This window comes from Lutra lutra, chromosome 10 (genome assembly GCF_902655055.1).
Source record: "Lutra lutra chromosome 10, mLutLut1.2, whole genome shotgun sequence".
NCBI classification, from domain to species: Eukaryota; Metazoa; Chordata; class Mammalia; order Carnivora; family Mustelidae; genus Lutra; species Lutra lutra.
Genome location: NC_062287.1, coordinates 80440790 through 80468706, shown reverse-complemented (window position 1 = coordinate 80468706; position 27917 = coordinate 80440790). Strand labels below are relative to the sequence as shown.

Here is a 27917-nt window from a genome sequence, read left to right as displayed (position 1 = left end):
ACAGGCCACCCAGCTAGTCTCAGTCTTCTCTGATGAATTCCTATTATATTTTATTGTCTCTTCTACTTGCCTTTCTCCAGCCTTGTATTTTTCTTTAGTTTTTCTTATAAAGAAGGCCTGCCTTTCATCCAGACATGACTCCAAGGGCCAGATCTATGGCTTACACAGAAAAATTTCATTTAATCAGAATGCTTGAGTACCTCAGAGCTGGTGTGTTTTACTGTAAATGTATAACTCAAGATTAACCAGAATTCCCCCCCACAGAATACATCTAAAACAACTTCAGTCTTCTTTCATGTTCCATAATAAAGACTAGAGAATATCTGAGATTTTCCAGTACTTTTTGAAGTACATGCAGTTTTAGCACTCTGGAAAGGGTTCTTATGGCCAAAATTGAACTCTTGAAGCAAGAATATAGGATTCGGGTGCCTGGGTGGCTCAGTGGGTTAAGCCTCTGCCTTTAGTTTAGGTCATGGTCTCAGGGTCCTGAGATCGAGGCCCGCATTTGGCTCTCTGCTCAGCAGGGAGCCTGCTTCCCCCCCCCCTCTCTGCCTGCCTCTCTGCCTACTTGTGATCTCTCCCTCTGTCAAATAAATAAAATCTTAAAAAAAAAAAAAAGAATATAGGATTCAAGTTTGCATCATTTCTCTCATTCTTTATTCCCAAGACTTGACCTTTGGTCATCAGCCATATTTGAGGTATCTAAGTTGGCAATGAAAGTGATGATGAAAGATGATGGCAGTGAGGCAGAGCATCTCAAAGTCATGGCAGGAGCTCCTCCTGTGATTAGGAGGGATATTAGGACAGCAGCTCTAGATCATGAAGGCCGATGCACTGAGCTTCCAAGGAAGAGAGTAAATCATGTGCAACCTTTCATAACACCCAGTTGATGTGGGGCATTGTAGTGCTGCATCCCAGAGACTCAATTCTTTTTTTTTTTTTTTAAGACTTTATTTATTTATTTGACAGAGATCACAAGTAGGCAGAGAGGCAGGCAGAGAGAGAGGGGAAATCAGGCTCCCTGCTGAGCAGAGAGCCTGATGCAGGGCTCAATCCCAGGACCCTGGATTATGACCTGAGCCGAGGGCAGAGGTTTAACCCACTGAGCCACCCAGGTACCCCCAGAGAATCAATACTTAAACTAAGGAGAAACTCATCTCACTGAATTCCCCCCCCACCCCAACATCTATTCATTCATTCTCTTTTCAACTCCTTTGGGCATATGATTGAGAAGCTATTGTTGAACATGTAATGGGTGAAAATGTAGAATAAAGATTCAGAGTCTGGCACAGAGGAAGAATTCAATAAATGTTTGGTGGCTGGATGAATTAGTACACAGATTTGAACCCTGCCTTTGCCTCTAATTTCTTGAGTGACCTTGGAAAGCTTCTTGACCTCACTAAACCAAGTTTTGCCATCTCTAAAATGGGGGTGCTTGTTTGTAGAATTGTTGTGTGGATTCAGTGAACTAACGCAAGTAAGAGCATAGTGATTTTTAAAAAGTAAAATAGGAATAGCAGCAGTAATCCCCATAATAATCATTATTGTTGTTTTTTAGAATCCAGTGCATAGATTAAGTCTCCTTCTAGTTATATTTTGGTCTATTAAAGATTTTTTTTAAGTTTTAAAAATTTTTTTATCATTTATTTATTTATTTATTTTATCATTTATTTTTTTATCATTGTCACAATCTCTATTGTCACAATCTCATTGCTCAGCACATGTCTGAATATATTTTAATGCCTCACTAAATGTTTGTTGTTGTACCCTTCCGAAGGCAAAATTAAAATATATTCCTTTCATTCTTCTAGCCCTTCAGACCATACAGCCTCCCTCATTATTCACTGGATTACTGAATGAATCTGATTAATAGTGGCAAAAAATGTTTCATGTATGATGAATGCCAGATAAGTCCTGTCATGCTGAAATTGCCATTATGTCATGGGTGTATTTCTGGGGAGAAAATGTTTCATGATTTTTAAGAGGTTGATCTGCCCCAGCCAAAAGCAATGACCTCCAGTGGCTTGGTGGGATTTAGGGAACAAGGAAACAGGTTTCTTGAGAGAAAGTGGTAAGTTCTGCAGAAATATTTTAATCTACAAATTCTTGTCTCCATCTTGTACTTCTTTCTCTTACAATGAGCCATACTTCCTGGCGTTCATACTCTTGTGTAGTCCCTATCCTCCACCCAGATTCTGGGCTTGGCCAAGTGACTTTCTTTGGCCAATGGGATATTAATAAATGTGATGCAAGCAGAGGCTTGATAAACGCTGCCCACGGGAGCATGTCCTCTAGGAATACTTCCTTTTAGAATCTAGTCTCTGTGTTGTAAAGAAGCTCAAGATAGACCACTGGATGATAAGACGCCATTTGGAAAGACCCTGAAGGATAAGAGCCAATTTAGACATTCCCATCTCAGCTGAATGCAGCATTTGACTGATCTCTGCAACACTTCAGCCCAGTTAACCCACAGACTTGTGAAAGGTAATAATACATTGTTATTTTAATCTATTAAATTTGGGTGGCTCCTTTATGTGACAATAGATAATGGGTACATACTCTTTTTCCTCCCTTCCTCCAGGACCCATGGCCAGACCAAATGGAAACATCCCTTGACATATCTTTAAAAAATAAATTGGTGTGTTCACAATGATCAGCCTTTGTATAGCCTGGAAAGAGATTTTTTTTTAATCCCCTCAGATGTGTTCATTTTACAAATGCAATACTGAGGCTCAGAAGCATAAGTTACTTGTCTAGGTCTCCTGATTCAGCATCTGATATTCCTTCCATGAAGAGCCATTGTAATATCTTTAGTTTCAAAGGGAATTTTTAAAAATTTTAATTCCAATGTAGTTAACACACAGTATTATATTAGTTTCAGGTGTACAAGATAGTGAGACCGCAATTCCATACATGAGCTGGTGTTCATCACAAGTGCACTCCTTAATCCCCATCGCCAGTTTAACTCACCTCCCCACCTCCCCTCTGGTGACCGTCAGTTTTTTCTCTATACTTAAAAGTCTGTTTCTTGGTGCCCCCCTCTTTTTTCCTTTGCTCATTTGTTTTGTTTCTTAAATTCCACATATGAGTGACATCATATGGTATTTGTCTTTCTCTGACTCCCTTATTTCACTTAACATTATATTCTCTAGCTCCATCTGTGTTGTTGCAAATGGCAAGATTTCATTCTTTTTTATGTCTGAATAATATTCCATTGTATGTGTATACCACATCTTCTTTACCCATTCACCTCTCTCTCTCTCTCTTTTTTTTTACAGAGAGCATGAACACATGCATGTTCAAGGGGGAAGGGCTGGGGGCTGGGGAAGAGAGAGAATCTTAGGTAGGTTCCACACACAGTGCAGAACAACCTGAGATCATGAAATCAAGAGTTGGACACTTAACTGAGTCACCCAAGCACCCGCATCTCTTCATCTCTTGATGAACACTTGGGTTGATTCCATACTTTGGCTATTGTAGATAATGCTGCTGTAGGTATAGGGGTACATGTATCCCTTTAATTAGTCTTTTTGTATTTTGGGGGGTGGATTCCTAGTAGTGTGATTACCAGATTATAGGGTAGTTCTATATTTAATGTTTTGGAACCTCCAGATTGTTTTGTTTTGTTTTTCAGAGTGTGTACCACTTTGTATTTACACCACTCATGTAAGAGGGTTTGTTTTTCTCCACATCCCACCAACACTTGTTTTTTCTTGTGTTTTGATTTTAGCCATTCTGACAGGTATGAGGTGACATCTCATTGTAATTTTGATTTGCATTTCCCTGATGATGAGTGATATTGAGCATCTTTTCATGTGTCTGTTGGCCACCTGGATGTCTTCTTCAGAGAAATGTCTGTTCATGTCTTCTGCTTAAAGGGAATTTTCAACCAAAATCATGTCATATGTCCAACTTATATATAACACTTTTTATCTACTTACACAATAATCTCTGTTGACTAGACATGATTATTTTCTAATTCAAAATGATAATCTAGATACCTCGTGAGAGTGATGTTGTCCATGGAAATTTGTAGCTAATTTAGCTCAGGGAGTAAAGTGCTGGCAAAAATCCAAATGGATATCTTCGGAAGGAATAGAGACATAATTAATATTAATTCTTGCTAAAAGTTACATGAGGCCTTTAAGAGTACAGATTATGCCTCACCTAGTTCTGCAGACTTACTCATTCAGCTCTTATCTATTGGATACTTCCTCTGTGTGCCATGTGTGAGGTGGATACCAGGATCTATCATGAATGATACAGTATTTGCCCTCAACAGCATTTGACATATAGGTTAAGTGATTTATTCAGGCTCACATCATTAGATAAGTATTAAATCTGGGGCAATTCCTGAGGGCCGGTCACCCTAGTGGCTGCCATCCAAATGCCAGATTGACTTCTAGAGTTGTCAGCCATTTTAGTAATTATGGTTTTATAGGTAATATTTTCTTTGGGTGCCTATCTCCTTTTAAGATCATAGTTGTGACTTCTGAGGACTTTGCCATAAGATTCCCCTTTACGTGTGAAGGAAAGCTTTCTTAAGGATTATATTTAGCTTTTCTGTCTTCATTGGGAGCAGGGATAAGATCTGTGCTATAGTATTATAGTTGCATTCCTAAGAAGTCACTTTTTATTAAAAAAATCACTTTAAAAATAATTATTTCAGAAAGCAAATATGGGATTTGGGTCTGGAGCATTCAGACTCACAATAATAGAGTAATTTTGCCTGAAGGCATTTCAATAATACTGGTGTTTTTATAGCTTTAAGTCTACAGTTATAAAGCTAAACATCCCTGGGAAAATCCAGCCTTGATTACATCTAGCGTTTGATCAAGAGTAATGGCCTTTGTTTTTCAATCCTCACCAAGGCTATCATTGGCACAAGGCTTCTTAGCCATTTTTATCACATTTTCACCCATTGTTGGATAAACATATCCTGAAGTCACTCAAACAAAGCAGCTGATAGCAAGTTCTTTTATTCTCTTTGTCTGAGATAATGTTAGTTCTAGCATTACAACCATGTGCATAATGAAAATCACGTGTCGCATTATTTATTCAACAAGTATTTTTTGATACCTACATGGTGAGGCACTGGGGATGTAGTAGTAAGCAAGAGAGACAAGTCCCTGTTGCCATGGAGTTTGCATTCCAATACCTTCTAATTCCAATTTCCATAAATCGATAAATACACAATATAATATCATGTGGTGTAAGTGGTATGGAGAAAAATAAAATAGAGTGAGAGAGGGACCAGTGGTTGGATCATGCTGAGCCTTGAGAGACATTAAAAGGACTTTGGATTTTATTCTGAGTGTGATGGAAACCATTACAACTTTTTGAGCAGAGGGATGACATAGGATGCTTGATATTTTAGGAGACCTGCTCTGGCTGCTGTAGAAGATTATTGAAGGTTAGAGGGGATTGTTGGGGAAAATTAGGAGGCTGTCGCATGGTCTGGTTTCCTCTATAAATCTGAGTCTGAGGCAAGGGCTTGTGTATTGGGAGTTTGTCTTGGAAAGTGATCCAAGGAACGTAAGTGGAAGACTAGGAAGTGTTACATGACAAAGAGGGCAAAATGAATCCAGTTACACAGAAGATGTTGATAAATTCTATGGAAAACTGGATGTATATGTCACCGGGGACCTCTAAAAGGCCAGGTGGGAATATACCTCTGAATTGTTCAGCTCTGACCCCATTGATCCAGGATTGCCCATTGAAGTGTTAACTCCCCTGCACTACCAGGTTTTTGCATGAGGCAGAATGACTAGTAGCTCCTGCAGTCATCCCAAACATTCCAAGTGAGAGTTCCCGCAGGAGCGAGAGTTCTGTGGAGCAGCTGAGGCATAATGAAGACAGGTATACTCCAGAGGTACCTGATACAAAAGCTTGTGCAGTAGAGATGATGGGAACTTGGATTTGGAAGGCAGTAGCAAGGTGGTGACATGTGGACAGATCCATGGATTGTATCCAAATTACTTAGTGAAACTTTGCATCAGAAGAGAAACACCTGTATCTTCGCAGTGAAACAGACTGCTAATCTCACTCCACCTTGTATCCATGACGTTATATTTCCACTTCGTAGTCCTACTCTTATTCCCACTCACACAGCTACCCATTTTGTAGGCTCAACATTTACCATTTAACACAAAGAAATTGATGAATGAAGATTTAATAGCATGCAAACAATATGTCTTTCACCTTTTATGCCTTCTGTGTTTAACACGTTTGATAGATTGTAGAGGCAAACAAAAGTGATGTAATTGGAACAAACTTGAACTTGCTATATGTTTGGACAGAAAAATGCACTTTGCTTTAGACACATATCTGAAAGGGTAGAAGACTTATGGGCAATTTTTAAAAATGTCTATTTAAAGATTGAAAAACAAAAAATTATCCCTCCACTGGTCATGGTTATTTAAGTTTCTTATATCATGCTAACCCAAGGCCAGGAATAAAATGTTCATGGCATGAAACTCAACATTTTGAAAAATAATATGCAATGGAGTGTTTCTAAGGAAAAGAAAAACATCTGTAACTTGTTTTGAAAAAAATCTCCTTGCGGATGAAGGTGCCTAGGAGAGTGATTCTGGAGTAGAATAGTGCAAAGAATGTTGCCAAAAGCCATAATGAAAAGGTTGAGTAGAAATCCATTATGGTGTGAGAGGTTGCTGTGTGTTTTCTGGGAAGCATCTCAGGGTGCTCTCATGGAAACTTTGTCTTCTTTGCCTAGAACTTGGCTCTTTGAATTTTTACCATTCTCTACAGTCACTGTAAGCTTTCTATTTAACCTCATTTGGGCAAAGTGACAATACTACTACCACTGCTACTGCTATTATCACGTGCTGTGTTAGGAGTCCTTTTCGGTGCCACGCCCTATTCATATGTATGCAGTGATAAAAAAACACATGTTTTCTTAGTAGGTGATATAAGAATGTTTTGTGGAGAGAGACATCTTTAGCAGAAAGTTTCTTCAACCCACTGAAATGTGGAAGGAAGCCTCTGAGGTCGGGTGTGGTGGTGCCAGGTTTAAAAATAAGGAGAGTTCTTGGTGTTAACACATGGGGATAAAAGGGAGAAGATGGAAGGTCCAAAAACTGCTGTATAGAGAGGAAGAGGGAAGAGTAACCCATGACTAGAACCAGGAGGAGGGACGCTTTCGAGTGAACCATTTATGCTTTTTATGCTCTGAGTCCTCCACTAACAAACTGTTATTAGAATTATGAGTCATGTTTTCCAGTGAAATGGCTATTTGGCTTCAATGTGGACTTGGAGGTGACACACTCCGGTTTTGCAGGTAGGGAGGAGAAAAGCTAACCACTGGTTTATGCTCAGGAAGCAAGGGAGTGAGTTTAGAATAAGGATTCCAATCCTAGCTCTACCAAGTTTTAGTTTTCTCTCTTTGCCCTTTCTGGTCTGTCCTAGCTTTATTCTGTACCCTGGGTGGCTGACTCTCTGTGTTCTGTGCTACCTGCACTCCCGTGACCTCTGACTTGCATCTGAGTTTGACCAATGGTATGGGAGGCTGGCAGAAAATTAGAGAGAATGGGAGAGAAGGGGGATCAGGATACCCTTCCCTGCCAGGCTGTGGTTTGGGGGTGATGGGGTTTCACTATCTATCACCATCTCTCCCACATGCACAGCTCTCACCTGGTTTTAGCCACATCAGTCTTTTCCCCTGTCCCTTTAGGCCTAGAGGTGATAATGACTTTCTCTTGGGTAGTCCTTGGATCCATCATTATACTAGTTCCCTTAATTCTGCCTTCACCTTTATTAAACATTCTGTTTCCCCTTTGCATACACTTACCTCTCTGATTATTACCATGAGTGACTTTATGCAATTTACTTAACTGTTTTGGGCCTCCGTTTTCCTATCTGTAAAATGGGGCTAGTATTGGTATATAGAACATGGAATTGACTGTTGAGGGGTTAAGCAAATTGTTATATATAAAGTACTTTGCATATAATAAATAACATAGTAATAATAAGTATATTTCTTATAGTAATGATAAGAAAGTAAGATTTCTCATTGAATCCTTCAAATAACTCTATAATGTAGGTATTATTTTCCCTATTTTATATAGGGAGAAACTAAGACCTAGAGAAGTTTAGATAATATAGAGTTGGGATTCAAAAATCAAGTCAGATATAAAGCTGTTTTTCATTTCATTGCACAAAATGAGATTTCCCACTTAGTTAAAGGGGAGAGAATAAATAGTAAAATTAGTGGCTAGCAAGAAGCATGCTGTCATACTCACAGATTTGTTATTATTTTTATTTCTTCAAAGATTTCATTTATTATTTGATAGAGAGAGACACAGTGAGAGAGGGAACACAAGCAAGAGGAGTGAGAGAGAGAGAAGCAGGCTTCCCGTTGAGCAGGGAGCCCAAAGCGGAGCTTGATCCCAGGACCCTGGGATCGTGACCTGAGCAGAAGGCAGATGCTAATGACTGAGCCACCCAGGCGCCTCTCATAGATTTGTTTTTAAAGAAACCAATCCCCTAGAAGTGACTTTGGACAGTAAAAAGAACATTTATCTATGTTATACCAACCATGCCACGAAATATGGCTTTTTTAATTTTAAAAAAAAATTTATTTTTTGCATCAAACAAGGTTTGTCACTTACATTTTTAGTTTTTTGAGCCAGTTGACTTTTCTCCCCCTGTGGCTGCAAGAAACTTTCCCTTTTAGTATCCTTTTGTGTTTTCAAGCCTTGACTCTGCTAAAATAACTATTTTTCATCTTTTTTATTGCCCCACTGAAAAGATCTGAAATCTCATGATTAATGAGACAATTCTCACTCTCATTTTCAAAGGTAGGTCTTTTGTACTGAAAATAGTGTGGAAAAGTGAAACTGGAAAGACTCAATTTCACATTAAACCCTCATTTAAAACCCTGACTATTGTGTAAGGGGAGACAAGGAGACAAAGAATGTAATCAAACTAGGTTTGTCTAAGCCACTGATACAGCATCTCCTAAAACTCCTTTTGGAGGAAATAAATTCCTTTTGGGTTTTACAGCTTGGGGGAGGTATTATCTTTCAGACTGAAAATAAAATCATGGGCCCCAGACAAAGATAACCAGTAAACTGTGTACCAAGTTTTATTCAACAGTGTCTGCCGGAGCAGCTGGACCAGAGGAGGAAGTGCAGTGTGTGTATGACAGGGAGGAGACTGGCCAGAGGTCCAGAATGATGGCTTTGTGGGTCAGCAAATGTCCTTCATTCATATGCCCCCTCAATAATTTGGCATCAATCCACAGACAAAAATGCCTTTGTGGGAACTGTGGGATCCAGCACAAAGAAACCCAGGAAAAGTATCACCCACCCATGCATTGGGTAATAGGCATACAGAAGTCAGTCCCATCTGTAGCTCATGCAGTGTTCCATTAACTGACTCCATTCCCTATTGGTCATGGTCTAGAGCCCTGGAAGACTTTCTTAGACTCATGGACAAGAGAGTCTTTGTGGATACTTAGGAGTCCAGTGGAGAAATTCCAGCACACCACTGGACCAAAAAATATATATGAGTTTGGATTTATTGGAAAGGGTAAGAAGAATAGTTCAACTTGACTTGTGTCACCTTTCTTCCAAGGTAGCACAGCTCAGTGCCAAGAAAGACTTTCTCAGTTATAACTTCTCCTTTGGGAGAAAAAGAGAGCATGTAAATGAGCACCCTTCTTCCCCAGCTATGCAGAACTCTACCAAAAAGGCTCATTTCTCTCTCATCCCATACAGGAGGATTAATATCATTGAAATATCCATACTACCCAAAGCCATCCATAGACTTAATGCAATACCTGTCAAAATTCAATGTCATTTTTCACAGAAATAGAAAAAAACAATCCTAAAATTCATATGGAATCACAAAAGACTCTGAATAGCTAAAGGAATACTGAGAAAGAAGAAGAAAGCTGGAAGCATCATACTTCTTATTTCAAACTATATTGCAAAGTTATAGGAATCAAAACTGTATGGTCCTGGCATTCTGTTCCAGTGGAGCTATTGTGAACTAATTATTTGACAAGGAAGGCAAGAATATTCAATGGGGAAGGGATAGTGTCTTTAATAAATGGTTTTGGAAGAATGATAATCATGTGAAGATGAATGAAATTGAGACCCTTATCTTACACCATTCATAAAAATTAACTCAAAATGAGTAAAATACATCAATGTAAGAAATCAAACCAAAAAGTCTTAGAAGAAAACATAGGGAGAAGTCTCATTGGCATTGTTCTTGGCAACATGTTTTATTTTATTTTATTTTATTTTTTTAAGATTTTATTTATTTATTTGACAGAGAGAAATCACAAGTAAGCAGAGAGGCAGGCAGAGAGAGAGGAGGAAGCAGGCTCCCTGCTGAGCAGAAAGCCCGATGCGGGGCTCGAACACAGGACCTGGGATCATGACCTGAGCCGAAGGCAGCGGCTTAACCCACTGAGCCACCCAGGCGCCCCTTGGCAACATGTTTTAGATGTGACACCAAAAGCACAAGGAACAAAAGCAAAATAAATAAGCAAGACCATATTTAAAAAAAAAAAAAAGCTTCTGCACAGCAAAGTAAATGATAAACAAAATAAAAATGCAATCAACTGAATGGGAGAAAATATATACAAACCATTTATCTGATAAGAGGTTAGTATCCAAAATATGTAAGGAACACATACAAGTCAATAGCAAAAAAACCAATCTGGTTTAAAAAATGGCTTTCCCAGCCAGGAGGTACATGAAAAGGTATTCAATGTCACTAATCATCAGGAAAATACAAATCAAAACTACAGTATCACCTCACACCTGTTATAATGACTGTTATCAAAAAGACAAGAGATAACAAGTGTTGGTGAACGTGTAGAGGAAAAGGAACCTGTGTGTACTGTTGGTGGGAATGTAAATTGGTGTAGTCATTTTGGAAACAGCGTAGAGGTTTCTCAAAAAATTAAAACTACAACTGCCATATGATCTAACAACCTCACTTCTGGGTATATATCTAAGGAAATGAAGTCAGGATCTTGGATGTATATCAGCATTCCCATGTTCATTGCAGCATTATTCATAATAGTCAAGATACGGAAACAACCTGAGTGTTTATCAATGAATAAATGGATAAAGGTGGTGAAGTGTGTGTTTGTGTGTGTGTGTGTGTGTGTGTGGTATTATTTAGCAACGAGAAAGAAGGAAATCCTGCAGTTTGTGACAACATGGATGAATCTTGAGGGCATAATGCTAAGTGAAATAAGACTGATGGAAAGACAAGTACTGTGTGATGTTATATGTGGAATCTAAAAAATGAGCTCGTTGAAACAATTGTGGGAGGAGGGTTAGGGAAATGAGGAGATACTGGTCAAAGGATACAAACTTTCAGCTAGAAGATGGATAAATTCTGAGGATATAGTGTACAGCATGGCTGATTATAATTAACAATACCATATTATATACTTGAAAGTTAGAGAAAGTAGATCTTAAATGTTCTCACCACTAAAAAGAAATGGTAATTTTGTGAGGTATGGAGGTGCTAACTGTACTGTGGTGGTCATTTTCAATCTTTTGTGTGTCAAATCATCACACTGTATACCTTAATCTTACACAGATTATTTCTCACTTATTTCTCAATAAAGGTTGAAAAAATTATGCTTCTATCCAAAGAAGTCTGTTAAGTATAGAAAATTAGAAATTACCTAAATGCAAATTGGGAAAAAAACTATATATATGTGTGTGTGTGTGTGTGTGTGTGTGTGTGTGAGTGTACTATAAACATATACTATATATATACTATATATATATATGCTATATATAATATATAATATACCAGATATATAATATGTATATTATATATCTCCCCAGGAGAAAAACAAGAAAAACTTGGGTCCTCATAGTTATGGGAGATATCAGATAACATGAGGAAGAGGCCAATTGTAATACATTTGATCTGATAAGACTTTGCACAGAGGTCATCATTCATTTGTCTCTTTGTATAAATTCATACCCAACTCACCAATATCCTTCCTTTTAAGATCCCCACCAAACTTGGCTAGTGTGGAATGGTGCTTGCATTAGCACATATAGACTAGTTCAATAAAAAACAATCTTCCCATCTCAATGACAAGCATAATAAAGTTTATTTCCTGTTCACTTCATGGTCCAATGACAACCACTAGAACATATTCACAAGATTTATTTTCTTTTGTTTAAAAAATCCACTTAGCCAGACTTTTTTCCCTTCCCCTAACTGGAGGAGCTCTACAGTCAGGAATAGTCATTGTCAGTGTGGTCTTCCCAAATTCCACATTTTTCTTCTTCTAGTAAGTAGGACCATTCAGTTTTCTCCCACTTCAAACTCTGCTTCATGTTCACTTTTATGAATCCAAATCCATCAAGATGCTCAGTAGAGCAATAGGACCATATTACAAATTCCAGCTTTCTTAGAAGACAGATGATAGAAATTTCCTCTCTAGGACCACTCCCCTGGAGAGACTGGGCTCATTCCTGCAAGAACCTAGCAGAGCCTTAAATCAATGCTAATTGTAATCCAGCATCACACACCTCTCCTGGTATCCTGAACCAAGCAGATTCCCTGGAGACTAATTTTACTGGTCTAGGTCCGGGTCTTTGCCTTCTGCTACTTCTGGACGAGGCTGGAGTTTCTGGAATCCCGGGGACTGCTTGGGCTTCTGGGCTCCTTAAAGGGTACTTGGAACCCTGTAAAAATGGCTTATTAAAGGAAATGGTAGGACTGCTTCCCCTTTTATAGTCTAGCCATGGAAAGTTTGACCCACTGGGGGAGGTTGGAGGTAGAGATTGTAGACTTTGAGACAGTAGGTTGAGCATGTTTGGCAAGGCAGTAGCAAGTCCTCCGAGTAAAAACATGGGCCCTCGAGCCCTGAGGCTAAGTTCCTGGTAGTCAGGAAAGCCCAGTGAGGGCTCTACAAAAAATAATGACAGCAGTTAAGACGTTCAATGGTTGAACTTTGAGCTGAAATTCCATATTTTGCTTTCCCCCGCCCCTTCCTTCACTCTTGAGGTTTGGCTCACCACTTTTTCCCCCTCTCCTGAGACAGATGAGTGTTATTAAGGCATCTGGAGGGTGGGGTGAATGGTGACCATGTCACAAAGGGAGGCTAATTGGCTGGAACTCCCCCCGCCCCCTTCTCTAGCTGGCCTGAATCTCTCTGGTTTTTAGTACTTCTTAAAGTGTCTTGGCAGGGGTGGCCTGATTCTATTTTCAAAGTAATTAAAACCAGAAGAATTAAAATTACGTCCTTTCTTGCTGCTAATGCTGTTTTGCCATAGTTCGTGAGGTAGATAGGTGGGGACAGGGTGCTATTGGGACATTTTGGTTTCCTACCTGGACCTGAACCCAGTCAACTTCTCCTGCAGAGTATGCCCAGGCTGCAGTATCCCCTAAAACATGAATGGCAAATTCTTGGCACCTGTGAGGCTCTTTCTACTCCTAATCTTGTGGCAGAAATTACTAATGAACCAAGACTTTTTTTCCCTGTCAGCTGAGCCTGGGTAATCCCATGATCCTCCTTAATACAACTTCCCCAGCATTTACTAACAGTACTTGAGGTTGGCTTAGTGACTGGAATCCACTTAGCATTCTTATCCTTACTCTAAATTGCTCTGAGGCCCGAGGCATGGTCTTCTCCATTGGGGCTCAGCTAAAGGCAAGGTTAGTTGGATAAATTGTAGGTTTGCTTCTGCGTGCCAAAGAAGCTCCTTCCCGAGCCTTCAGATATCTTGCACCTTCTTTCTCCCCCTCTCCTGTCTACTTCCATGCTTCCTCTTCTCAGAATGCACTCTGGCCTCCCAGGGAAGACTCTCTGCTTTCCAAGGTACTTGCTATCAGTGCTGAAAGGGCCCACCTAATTCAACTGAGACTCTCTTAGCCATAAATTTACAACACTTTTAGCAATTCTTTTGGGTTAGGCCTTCAGTTAAAATGAGAAATATGTTACCTAGAAGAAACTGAGCTCTCTGGAGTTTCTGGAATGTTGAGTGGGTGGCAGTTGGTTGACAGAATGGTTGACTCAGGGTACTAGGGTAGATAGAGCTGAACTCAAATTGCTGCTAGACCACTTACTTGCCAGGTGACCTTTGGACAGTTAATTGAACCTTTTTGAACATCCATTTCCTCTTCAGTAAAACAATAAATCCTTATCTGATGTTGCATTGGGAGGATAAAATAAGTTCATGCCTGTAAGGCACCTGGCACAGTTTGGCAAGTTCTGAGTACACTTGAGGTCCCTCCCATCCCCACCCTGGTGACAACTAACATTAATGGACCAACACTGCTCAATATATTTATGCTGATTTTATCTTCTGTTTATTGACCACTTGACAAAGAGATGACATTAGTTGTCCAAGGTCACACAGCTAATAAGTATCAGAACTGGTTTTTGATTCTAGGTCTAGAGGAAACTACTTTGATGTTTTTTAACTACTGATTGACCTTAGGCAAGTTACTCTAATCTTCAGTTTCCTGGAGGAAGAAATCATTTTCTCACCTGTAAAATGGAGACAATATAACCTATCTTACTGAGTTACTGTAGGATCAAATCAGTTGGTGCTTATACATAAGACTTGATCTGTTATGAATATGTGCTCTCACACATTTGTTATCAGTGTTGTCCTTCTTGTCCTCATTACTGTTACATTTCTTTCAGAATCTGCTCCCTCCTCCCCTGAATCCAGTACTGTAGCTAGCATGTGACAGGTGTTTAGTATGTGAGCAGCTCTGTGAGGGTAACATATGGTATTGTTACTCTAGGAAGGGAGGAGAAATGAATGACTTTTGGGACTGAGAACTCTGGCTGACCTCCTGGCATCCTAGTAAACAATTCTAGGAAACCTCTTTCTAGCTACCTTGGGAAAAGCCTGAAGAAGGATCTTGGCTGTCTGTGGGTATCCTGTGGGGGTTGGCCTTCTAAATGGCCAGTGAGATAAGACCTGTTCTTCTTAAGTTCATGAGGGAATATCTCCTGGGTCTCCTCTGTGTGGAAGGAGCAGATGACTGGATCATGTAGGAAAAGAGATCTTATTAGCTGTTTTTCCCATTTTTAACACCAGGCCTGAAATAGACCACTCTTGTTGAGATTGTTAAGAGAGGTGTTTTTGTCACCAAGAGTTCTAAGAAAAATCAGAATTCCCTGAGCTTTGGCCTGAACTATCCCCAGACAAATGCTAACATAAGATTAATTATCCAGAGTATTCTACTTCCCCATCCCCAGTAGGGAATCACTGATTCAGGCAGCCTTCCTTAAGCTCTTAGTGATCATTTCCTTCTTGAAAACATGTGAGTTCCAATGATCACAACTTTATATCTCTATTGGCCAATTGAAAGTGGTATACCATGCTTTTAGTCCGCATATATCTGTTTTTCCTCACAGTTCACCTATTAAAAAAAAAAAAAAAGAAACAGAAAAGTTACAAAGATAGTACAGATGGTTCTTATACACCTTCACCCGACTTTCCCTAACATCTTACACAATCATGGTACATTTGTCAAAACTAAGAAATTAACATCAGTACCATGGTATTAACAGAGCCATAGACTGTGTTGGGGGGAGGGGGGTGTGGGGGCAGATTTTACTGGTGTCTTCAGTAGTATCTTCTTCTTCTTCTTCTTTTTTTTAAGTTCCATGATCCAACCCAGGATTTCACATTGTTTTAAATTGTTGTGTTTCTTAGTCTCCTCTGATCTGTGGCAGTTTCAGAGTTTTTCTTTGTTTTTCATGACATTGACAAATATTTTACAGAATTTATTTCTATTTGGGCTTGTCTGATGCACCTATTTATTTAAATAACTTTTAAATTTTGTGGTAGTTTAAGATTTACAAAAATCAAAAGGATAGAACAATTCCACATATCCCACACTCAATTTTTCTTATTATTAATATTTTACATTGTTATGGTATATTTTCATAGTTAATGAACTGATATTAATATATTACTTCTAACTGAGCTCCATTGTTTATTCAGATTTCCTTATCTTTGACCTACTGTCATTTTTCTGTTCAAGGATCCCATCCAGGATACCAAATTACATTTAGCTGTCATGTCTCCTTAAGCTCCTCTGCTCTGTGGTAGTTTCTTAGACTTTCCTTATTGTTGTTGTTTTAAAGATTTTATTTATTTATTTATTAGAGAGAGAGAGTGTGTGAGCATGAACAGGGGAAGGGCAGAGGGAGAAGCAGATGCCCCACTGAGCAGGGAGCCTGATGCAGGGCTCAATCCTGGGACCCCAGGATCATGACTTAAGCTGAAGGCTGATGCTTAAGCAACTGAGACACCCAAGTGCCCTTTCTTTGTTTTTTATGACCTTGATACTTTTGAGGAGTATTCGTCAGACATTTTGTAGACTCTTCTTCAATTGGGATTTGTCTGACATTTTTTTTTTCTTATAATTAGGCTGGGGTTATGCCTTTTTGGGCAAAGACTATAGAGGTAAAGTGCCATTTTTATTGTATCATATAAAGGATGTGTACTATCACATAATTTATGACTGTTGATATTGACTTTGTTACCTTGGCTAAAGTAGTGTTTGTCAGGTTTCTACACCATGAAGTTACTCCCCCCATCCATACTCTACTCTTCTTAAGAAACTCACTATGGACAGTCCATCTTTAAGGAGTGGGGAGTTATTCTCCACCTCCTTGAGGGTGATGTATCTGCATATATTATGTAGAATTTTTCTGCATGTAAAATTTGTCTTCTCTCTCCCATTTATATGTTTAAGCATTTATTTATGTTAGTATGGACTTGATATTTATTTTATATTTTGACTAATCATCCAATATTACTTTACTTATTTTTTTGCTCAAGTCGTTCCAACTTTAGTGTTTGGGAGCTCTGTCACTTGGCTCCTGTATCCCCAAATTTGACATAGTTCTATCATTTTGTTTTATTTATTTATTTTAAACATTTATTTATTTATTTTAGAGAGAGGGAATATGAGCGGGGGTGGGGGGATGGAGGGAGCAGGAGAAGGAGAGAATCTTAAGCACCCTCCCTGCTGAGTGTGGGGTCTGGAGCAGGGCTCAGTCTCATGACCCTTATATCTGACCTGAGCCAAAACCAAGAGTCAGAGGCCTACCCAACTGAGCCACCCAGGTGCCCCTCATTTTGTTTTGTTTACTTATTTTGGTGAGCACTGCAAGATGCTTCAGGTTTATTTTACATAATTCTTGCCCCAATTCTAAAATCAGCCATTTCTCCAAGAAGCACTGTTCCTTTTTATTCCTCTAATGATAGAAAGCAAGATCTTGGGGTTAAGTGTGCTCCTTGCTATGAAGTGTTGTTTCTATGTCCTCTTATCTGACTAAACAAGGAAATATATGTTTATGATAACCCATGTTTCTAATAGTATTTCTATATTAAACCATCTGTATCTATATTAAGCCAAATATGAATTCATACTGATACCTTTAATTCTAATGCAGTTTCCTTTCTGCTTATTTATAAACTCTTTCTCCAAAAGTAAGAAACCTGGATCCTACCATCTGCCATTCATTTACTTAACTGTGAATTCCAGTATACATGTATAATGATTGGAGATTTGTTGACCTATAACCTTATAGGAAACAAGTTTATCAACTAGAGTACAATATTAGTTACAATTACCTTTTCCCTCAGTTATACAGAGTCCACTTGTTTCCAAAGTCCCTTAGTCAGCATCTTTCCCCCATCCCTTTTACTGAGGTTTGTTTCATGTATTTCCAGCTTAGTTAGAGTCTTTTGTCACATTCTGTATTTCATCTGGGATTTCCCCTGACCTCCTAAGTAATTTATTTTTAATTTGCATATATTAAGTTCACTCTTTCTTCTGAAAAGCTCTACAGATTTTTGACATATATGTAGTACTATCCATTTGTTGTTTTCTACTTACTGCTAAGATATACTTTTCAGGAGTTTTTTTTTTTTTAATTACTTTTATACAAATATAAGATGTATCAAAGATTATATTTAACTCATTAATCACTGAAGAAAATTGTAAAATATTTAAACCAGTCCAAAGAGCATTTTTAATTTATTTTTATTTTTATTTTTATTTTTTTTATTTTTTATTTATTTATTTTTTAAGATTTTATTTATTTATTTGACAGAGAGAGATCACAAGCAGGCAGAGAGGCAGGCAGAGAGAGAGGAGGAAGCAGGCTCTCCGCCGAGCAGAGAGCCCGACGCGGGGCTCGATCCCAGGACCCCGAGATCATGACCTGAGCCGAAGGCAGTGGCTCAACCCACTGAGCCACCCAGGCGCCCCTTTTTTTTTATTTTTAAAGATTTATTTATTTAGAGAGAGGGAGAGAGAGTGCATGCGAGCAAGGGCAGTGATACTATTAGAATCTTCAAGTAGACTCCCCACTAAGCATGGAGCCCGTTTTGTTTTGGGGGCTTGAATCTAGGACTCTGAGATCATGATCTGAGCTGAAATCAAGAGTTGGCCACTTAACCAACTGAGCCACCCAGGTGCCCCCAGAATATTTTAGAGTCTAAGTATCCAATATTAGATTAAACATATTAATTAGATACGTTACTGTTTTTTTTTTTTTTAAGATTTTATTTATTTATTTGACAGAGATCACAAGTAGGCAGAAAGGTAGGCAAAGAGAGAGGGGGAAGCAGGCTCCCTGCTGAGCAGAGAGCCAGATGTGGGGATTGATTGCAGGACCCTGAGATCATGACCTGAGCCGAAGGTAGAGGGTTTAACCCACTGAGCCACTCAGGTGCCCCAATACTGGTTATTTTTTAACAGGGCCATAAACCATAAATTCTGAGATTATGTGTTCCACTGGAAGGGAATTATTTCTATCTCAACCAGACACAAATGTATAAGGTACCTTCTGCCCCAGCAGAGCTGTAAACTAAATAGTTCAGACAATAGATTGTCAAAAGGAACACTGTACTGGGAGAACATCCAGCAATTCCTTTGCAAGTCTTAGATAATTTTTCTGATATTGAGTTGTTGAAAAATGAATTTGAGGTATCTAACAAAGCTACATAGTTGGAAAAAGTGCACAAAATTGTTAATGAGGCAAATTTAAGAGAGAAAAGTAAGGCTAGTGTGAATCCAGGGCCAAAGTTCAACTTGGAAATTCACACCTGAAGATCTTATACAACTTTTAAGAAAGGCTAGCAGATTTGACTATGTGCTTTCTAGCTCTTGAAGCAAAGAGGGAACCAGGGGACTCTTAAAATTTGTCATATTCAGAGATAATTCTGAAACAGACTTTGGGTCTCTTTTTTAATTGGGGAAAGAAGACCCTGAAACACATTAGTTAAATTGTTGGCTACAGTGCCTGTAGCTTCAGATGCTGAGAAATTTATGGGATTAGGGTTCTATGGGACCAAGGACTCTCAGGCTTTTTTGCCAAACTGCATTTTCTCTTGGGTGGTTCTAGCCAGAGCCCTTTTCTAATTAGACCAAGGCCATGGGTCTAAACCTGCTATAAGCCAAACAAAGAAGAGATTGCTCTCTGATCTTGCTCTATATAATGCATTTGGCTGGGTTAATTTTCTATAAATATCATTTAAAGAGGTGATAATGTTGTACTAATGGTGATAGAATGTTAAATACCCGCAAAACTGCCTTTCCCTAGAGCTGATACTCCCAATTTCCTGAATGATACAAACCCAAGAGCCATAGAACTAAGAATTTCCAGGCCTTAAAGGCAAGCAACAGGGCTCAGAACAGAACAAGTCAAACACGGAGGAATCAGAAGGCCGCTGTCAGCCTGATGGTGCTTCTACATTGTTTTAACATTTTCTTGATTAATCTTCCTATTGTGTTTTGGCATTTTAGGCAGAGGTCCTTTCAAAATATCCATACCTTTGTTCCTTTTGTCTGCATTTAAGCCTCAAACACAGGGACACACTTAGTCTCTGTAGGTGGCAATGGAAGTATCATGAGAGAAATCCTATGGGGGAGGAAAATATTAGAGGCCGAAAGTTGAGGTTACTTGTGTGACTGAATCCTCTCTAATGCTGAATTTCCAAGGAGCAAATTTCTGCCCTAGTTTTATTTTTTTTTTTATTTTTTATTTTTTAAAGATTTTATTTATTTATTTGACAGACAGAGATCACAAGTAGGCAGAGAGGCAGGCAGAGAGAGAGAGAGAGGAGGAGGAAGCAGGCTCCCTGCGGAGCAGAGAGCCCGATGTGGGGCTCGATCCCAGGACCCTGGGATCATGACCTGAGCTGAAGGCAGAGGCTTTAACCCACTGAGCCACCCAGGTGCCCCATTTTGCCCTAGTTTTAAAAGGAAAACTTTATAACTGGTTCTTTTAAGGGTAAGAGTGATTCTCTTACTGTGTCTTTATGTAGCGCTAGAGTCAAGCTCATTTTTGCCTGAATCATCATCTCTCAGTCAAGAAGAGGTACTGTAGGATTTCTTCCCTATACAGAATTAATGGAAAATGGCTTTTCTTTTTGAAAGTGTGTTGGAAATACAATCCCTTCACTGGTCTCAAGTTCAGGCAGATCATTCCAAGATAAGTATTTTTTATTGAACTGTTTTCATTTTCCCAGTGAGGTCACCACTCTGTCTTCCCGGGAGGCCTCCCACACAGAGAACATCACACCATCTCACTCAGCCTTAGAGATCCTGTCTGGCTGCCCTGGCACGTGTCCCGAGCCTGAGACATGGTGAGAGCAGATATGGCTCCTCCTTGTCTCAACCACAAAGATGTAAATCTCAGCACTATGAGTGACAGTTTTGTGGTTTACAGATGGTGAGAAGTACTCATGGAACTGAGGGAGCACTCATTTAATCTGAGGGTGCTGTTTAAACCCTAAATATTGACTTTAATGCTACAAAAACTTTGAGTAACTTTCCATTTTCATCAGTATTTCTTTATTATAAATTTCAATAATTATTAGCTTCTGGAATGTTCTGAAGGTCAAGGTAACCATGTCTTTCAAAGGAGAGAGAATTCTAGCATGTTGTTTAGCCTCCACATGTTTGTGTTTTTTCTAGTTTTTTTTTCTTGTTATTAATTTCTAGTTCCATACCTTTGTGTCAGAAAAGTTGTGTTTAATCTTCTTAAATTTATTGAGACTTGTTCTGTGGCCTAACATGATCTATCCTGGAGAATGTTCCATGTGCAGTTGAAAAGAATGTGTATTCTGTTGTTTTTGGATGGAATGTTCTGTATGTATCTGTTATGTCTATCTGGCAAAGGAGAGAAAATTCTAAACATCACAGAAGTCCACTGCCCTCTGTAAGCCCAGAAACTTATTTTTTCATTATTTACATCATCACCACCACCACCACCACAAAACCAACAAAAGAAAACAAAACTGCCTGTAGCGCCTAAAAATGTCTCCTTTGTATTTCCTGGGATTTCACTTTCAAAAGATATTCTGAGTTGAGAAATCTTTTCTCTACTGTTAGATATTATCCTTTAAATTGATGCACATGAAACATCAGTCATTCATGCTTCAATGTTGTTTAATTCTAATTCTGTAACTTGCTTTTTTCCTGATGTCCTTCTGATCAGCACCTAGAGAAATGGAAATTTTGGGGTGCCTGTGTGGCTCAGGGGTTAAGTGTCCAACTCTTGATTTTGGCTCAGGTCATGCTCTCAGGATTGTGAGATTAAGCCCTGCATTGGGCTCTGTGCTAGGCATGGAGCCTGCTTAAGATTTTCTTTCTCCCTCCCCCTCTGCCCTTCCTAAAAGAAAAAGGAGAATGAGAATGACAAGGAGAAGGAGAAGAAGAAAGAAAAAAGAAGAAGACAAAGGGGAAGAAGAAGGAGAAGAAGAAATGGAGATTTAATTGGAAAGAAGTAGCATAGATATGGGAAGGACTTAGATTGGGGAACACTAGACCATATCTGAGACTCCTATCAACCTTAAGACTATTTTTTTTTAAAGATATTATTTATTTATTTGACAGAGATCACAAGTAGGCAGAGGGGCAGGCAGAGAGAGAGAGAGGAAGAAGCAGGCTCCCCACTGAGCAGAGAGCCTGATGTGGGGCTCAATCCCAGGACCCTGGGATCATGACCTGAGCTGAAGGCAGAGGCCTTAACCCACTGAGCTACCCAGGTGCCCCAAGACTTGACTTTTGTTTGAGATATCTTTTCTTTAAAAATTATGTCTGATATTTAAGCCCATCCAGAGTATAACAGGTGGCTGTATTAATATACACCTGAAGATAGTCACCTAACAAACACTCAGCCAATTCAATTTAGGTAGTGACGAGAGAACAGTTCCCAGTGAATGGCTTATTGTTCCATGTCTAACTTTTAAAGAGATTTCAAAGAGATTATAAAGAGATTGGTGGCTCTGACTACAGGGTGAGTTAGGAAGGTGGAAAGGAAAGTGATATCATAATTTCCGAGGTGCTCACAGGCAACAAGTATATAGTATACTCTGCAATTCCTTTAGCTCTATGACTGTCACTTTTCTACACCCCCTTCATCACTCTCCCCTGAATAAAAGTTTGACCCATTATAATACATCCTCTCCTTCATTTCCAAGCAGTTATAAGTTACATTTTTTTTTAAAAACACAAACAGCAGAAGCTGACTTTGACTAAGTTTATTTAAAAAGGGACATATTGGAAGATTAACAGGGTACTAAATAACAAAGTTGTGGTTGTTTGCACATATGACCACATTTTTGTACCCCTCTCTGTATCCATACCCTTCACAATGTGACTTTGCCACTCCTCCCACCAAGGAGTAGGTCTTAGTTCCCACCCTCCTGAATTTGGTCCTGTGGGTTGCTTTGGCTGATGGAATGCAGTGAAAGTGATGGTGTGCCATGTCTGAGCCTAGGCCTCAGGATGTCTTGTATGCTTCTACTCTCTCTCCTGGAATTCTGTGCAGCTGCTTGTGAATAAATTCAATGGAAGATGAGACACCATGTAGGACAGAGATAATTCCACCTGAAGTTACCCCACATCAGCCAGCTTCCAGTTCACTAATGCTGATTGTAGATGATGTATGAATCCTTCCAAGACCAGGAGAGAGGCCCCGTTTAGCCAAGTACAAATTGCTGACCTCCAGAATTTTGAGATAAATAAATGGATATTATTTTATGCTACTAATTTTGGAGATTATTTGTTATACAGCAAAAGCTCACTGATACAAAAGCCTTGAGAAGAATAGAATCCAGGACCTGGGTCACGTGAGGCTACTCTGCAAAGCTGCCAGAAGATGACATAGTTTCAGTTGCCTTTTATTCTTTTTGGACCCTGCCCATTCCTGGGTAAAAGAATTTGCTAGGTTCATCTCGGGTCATGAGCCCTCCTAGGACAGTGGTGGAGTCCTCTGGTTTAATAGCCTTGCCTGAACCATAAGGAGTAGAGAAGGCGAAGTTCCTTGAAAAAGAGGGTAGTACCCATTATTTCCAAGAACAGAAAGAGGAGGTCCTAGGTAGATAAAATGCATGTCTATTATACGCATTTATTTTGTGTACTTACTCAAGGAGGTGAAAGATATTCTCTTTTTGTCAAAGAAGTCTTGGTATAATGGAGGAGTCTGGGAAGCAGCAGTGTCAGGCAGGTAGTAGTGTGGTTACTGCTGTCACTGAGTGACGAGAGGTAACCTGGAGCCCAGAGGATGGACATCTAACTCCGACTCACAACCAGGAAAAGATTCGTGGAGGAATCAGCATTGGAACTGAGTTCTATGAGCTATATACTGAGCTACATGAGGAGGCAGGAGTGGCAAGCAGCACTGAGGTCCTTCCAGGACTAGGAGTGGCATGAGGGAAAACCTAGAGTCAGAATTTTAAACTTGTCACCATAGACCAAAAGTATATAATGCTTATGCCTGGTGTGGCTCAGCTTCCACTGAGAGAAAAAAAGAGTTCTTAAAACAAAACAACAGCAAAAAACCCACAAAACTTTTCACAAATTTCTATTGTTTTATCACCCTCTGTCCTTAGACATGCTTGTTCAGGAATGTATGTTTTCTACCATAAGCATCGAGGAGCTATTGCAAGTATTTGAGCAAGGAGGGTAATTGGGCTCATATTTGTGTTTCAAACAAGTTGTGCTTACAGCAGAGAGAAGATGGCAAAGATCAAGAGAGGAGGCAGGGAGACCAACCACGAAGCTGTTGTTTTCTAGACAAGAAGTAATGGCTTCAATTAAGGGAGTGGAATGAGGAAGTGGCAAGGATGGGATGGACCTTTTATAACATCCTCAACGGATATACGAAGACCCCAGTTGCTTCTATCTTTAAAAGTACTGTTGTTCCCTTAAAGTTATAATGAAAAAGGCCTTTGTGTTGATAACAGGTCTTCTTTTATGTCAAAGAAGCACACTTGTTGTGAAGAAATTGGTGATAAGCCTACATCCACATGGTGCAAAAAAATCCCTCCTTGTTCTTGCTTAGGAAAAACAACCAGGTCTCCTTGGATCCATTCAACCTGCAAGAGAGTCAGGCAGTCTCCACACCCTCCTAGAGCCATGGTGTGAGACGAAGGGCTGTCAAAGGCCAGCCCTGAACTAGAACCAGATGGAAGAAGATTCAAGCCAGAGACCATCATCCAAAACTCTTAATTTTCAGTGATCAGGAGTTGAATTTTCAGAGAAAGTGCATTTGATGGCTTAGTCACAATTGGATCAACTGACATAGCAATGCAAGGAGGTATCTGCGCCTGGAGGGATGAAAAGGACAGCTGCCAAGAGATCTTTGCTAGCTTTCCACAGAGCGGAGGGGGGAGAAGGGGTGCTATCCTTGCTTAAAAGGGTTGGACAGAAAGCAAAAAAAAAAAAAAAGAAAAGAAAAGTTGAGCTTTCCTCTTTTAATATGATAGAGTAGACTTGGAGAGTTGATGCGGATCTCCAGGGTATATGCAAGTTGGAAGATTAAAAAAATATGCATTTATAGTGGAAAGTGTATTTCTGTTAGTACTTTAGAAAACTTGACACTTAGAAAGTATCAGTAATTCAACTGGTAGTTTCCATGTTTGTTAGAAGCATGAAAAGTCACAGCAGACTATACGACCCTTTCCCTCCCGTTGGGAAGTTCAGACATTGGCATTGAGAAATGCTGATATCAATATGAGGAATAAAGGCTGATGGCAATCAGAATCTAGTGGTGTTGGTAAAGGGAGGAGGTACCCAAGGAAAGCAATTTGGCAATGAAACCCAGTTTTAGACTTGTTTTTATCTCTAAATGATACCGTTGACTTGCAGAGCTTCACTGACATGACTGAAAGACTTTGTACATGGAGAGCTTGACAGCAGAGTCTCCTTTCCAAGCCACTTTGCCTACACAATGTATGCTCCATACATAATTTGTTTTTCATAAATCTTGATCTGTATCACCAATTGCATGATTTTATTGTATTGTGGTTTTACATGTGTATATGTGTTTAAAACATTGATTTGTGAAGTGAAACTTTTCAAATATATCATGTTTTATAATTCTGTTTTTTCATTTTTCTATTTTTATTTTACTTTTATATTAAACTAGGCAGCTCCAGAAAATGGAAGTCAATCTGTCATCTCTTGACAGTGGAGAACTCCTGCTTCCAATGCAGGAAATGTTAGGGAACTCCCTGGTTAATTCCCAAATAACAGTGATTACTCTTTATCAAAGCCCTATTATAAGCCAGTTGCTTTACCCATATCCTTTAAAATTAAAAAAAAAATTTAAAGCAAGTGCATTATAGCAGACACTATAAAAAGTCAAATGAGGAAGAAAATAAGTTACTTGCAGTACTGCAGGAAATCCCATCACTGGAGATCCATGTTAAGAGACAACCATATTGTCTCAGAGTCATGATATTTCAAAGTTGGATGAAGGGCCAATACTGCCTTCCTCCAGGTGATGGAGATTAGCATGGCAGAAAGGTAAGGAGGACACTTTTTAAGGGACTGAAGTTGAGAGACATCTCTGCAGTACTGGGCATGGCTCCTTTTTTTTTTTTTTTAGGTAGATGGGGCTTGAACTCATGACCCTGAGATTAAGACATTAACTGAGATGAAGAGTTGGGTGCTTAACTGCCTGAACCACCTAAGTGCCCCTCAACACTGCTCCTCGGCACGGGAATGTAATTCTGAGGTGCCAGTGAGGGGGCAAGGGCCTCATGAACCAGAAGTGGGGGCTGTCATTGGGTGACTTCTTGCCTCAAGCTGGCTGCCCTTAGCCTTTGCTTTCAGATGCAGTCCTTTTCTGGTGAGATGTCGCAGGGCTCTTCTAAACCATCAGCCCCGCCTTGCTCACACCTAATGATGAAAGTCTGGGTGTGAGGGCAGTGTAAGCCCTGCCCAGAATTCAGAGGGCTGGCCAGCTGTGCCATTGCTCAGACCCAAACAAAAGACCACGTGGTCGCTCTTTTCCCTGTGATTTTGCTCCTCTGTGGACCTATTTAGTGTATTTTCATTATGTCTCTCTCTCCCATTCCTGCCAAAGGTCAAGGGGAGGTATTTCACTTGGTGAAGACCTCTCCTTTACCTGGTGAAGATATCTCCTAGCACTGAAATGTTTCAGGACAGCTATAATTTACAGGCAGTTCGATGCTGTGTTTAAAGCAGGACCTCCATGAGCCCTGCATGTTCTGACTTTAGAGTCCCCACCACGCAAAATATCAAATATACCAGCTGCACTCATATCCCACATTAAATATACTTTTTTGTTTTAAGAATCTTTGTAGTGTTTTTATATTTGTGCTTTAGAAATTATTAGGCTCCATGTTATACATTTAATTTATGATTGGTTATGAGTTCCCAACATTTACCGTGGACACTATGAATAGGGGAATTTGTGAAGTGAGAAAACTGAACCTATAAGTTGTATTTGATGGAATTAAATCCTTATGAATGCTGAATTTAATGGTGAATAAAGCTGGCATGTTGGTACATTTTGTAGACATTTAATTAAACATTTATTAATTTTTACATTTATTGTTTTCTTTTGTAGACTTGGAGCCAACAACTGTTTTTCTACCTGGGTCTCGTACATTTTTCTAGGTTTCTAGAAGCTCTTAGCTCAGGAATCTCATTGCATTGGTAAGATTCTTACAGAATAGTAACTCACAAACATTTTGGCTTCAGGACCCTTTTATACTCTTAAAAATTATCAAGGGCCCCAAAGAACCTTTTATTTTTAAGTGTGGGTTGTATCTACTAATAATTATTATATTAGAAATTACAACTAAGAAATTTAAAAATCACTTATCTACTAATTTATTTTAAAATAACAATAATGAACTGGGGGCACCTGGGTGGCTCAGTGGGTTAAGCCTCTGCCTTCAGCTCAGGTCATGATCTCAGGGTCCTGGGATCGAGCCCCACATCAGGCTCTCTGCTCAGCAGGGAGCCTGCTTCCCCCCTCTCTCTGCCTGCCTCTCTGCCTATTTGTGATCTCTCTCTCTCTGTCAAATAAATAAATAAAATCTTTAAAAAAAATAAAATAAAATAACAATAATGAACTGATTAAAACTTACATAATTCACATTTTTTGGTGATAATTATATTTTCCAAAAAAAAAAAAATTCAGTGAGGACAGTGACATTTTTGCAAAACTCTTTAATGTGTGACTTAATGGAAGACAGAGTATCATAACCTCTTCTGTATTCAATGTGTTGCCATAAACATATGTTTTGCTGGTGTTGTTAAAAAAAAAATTTAGCCACTTGCAGATATGTAGTTATAAAAGGGAAAGGTACTTTAATGGACTTCTTTTTTAAAAGATTTTATTTATTTATTCATGAGGGACAAAGAAGCAGAGGCGGAGGGCGAAGCAGGCTCCCAGCTGAGCAGGGAGCCAGATGTGGGACTCAGTTCCAGGACACTGGGATCATGACCTGAGCTGAAGGCAGAAGCTTAACCATCTGAGCCAACCAGGAGCCCATTTAGTAGACTTTTTTTAAGTACTAAATCAAAACTTGACTGCCAGTTTCTTAAAGTTGGTTGTAATGTGGAATCTGAGACCATATCAATGAAATTTTCATATTATG

General features: G+C 39.3%; 1 protein-coding gene across 2 annotated transcripts in view; it reads left to right on the top strand.

The window, feature by feature from the left end:
- The window catches only part of CCDC34 (coiled-coil domain containing 34), a 126217-nt gene that overhangs the window by 87712 nt on the left and 10588 nt on the right, over positions 1-27917 (top strand). The window contains exon 7 of one of the 2 annotated variants that reach the window (XM_047747282.1): positions 24344-24820. The exons of the other annotated variant lie outside the window; for it this stretch is intronic. The gene's annotated coding sequence lies outside the window, so the exon portion shown is untranslated. Of the gene's footprint in view, positions 1-24343; positions 24821-27917 lie in introns of those variants that run through there. 2 annotated transcript variants of the gene reach the window in all.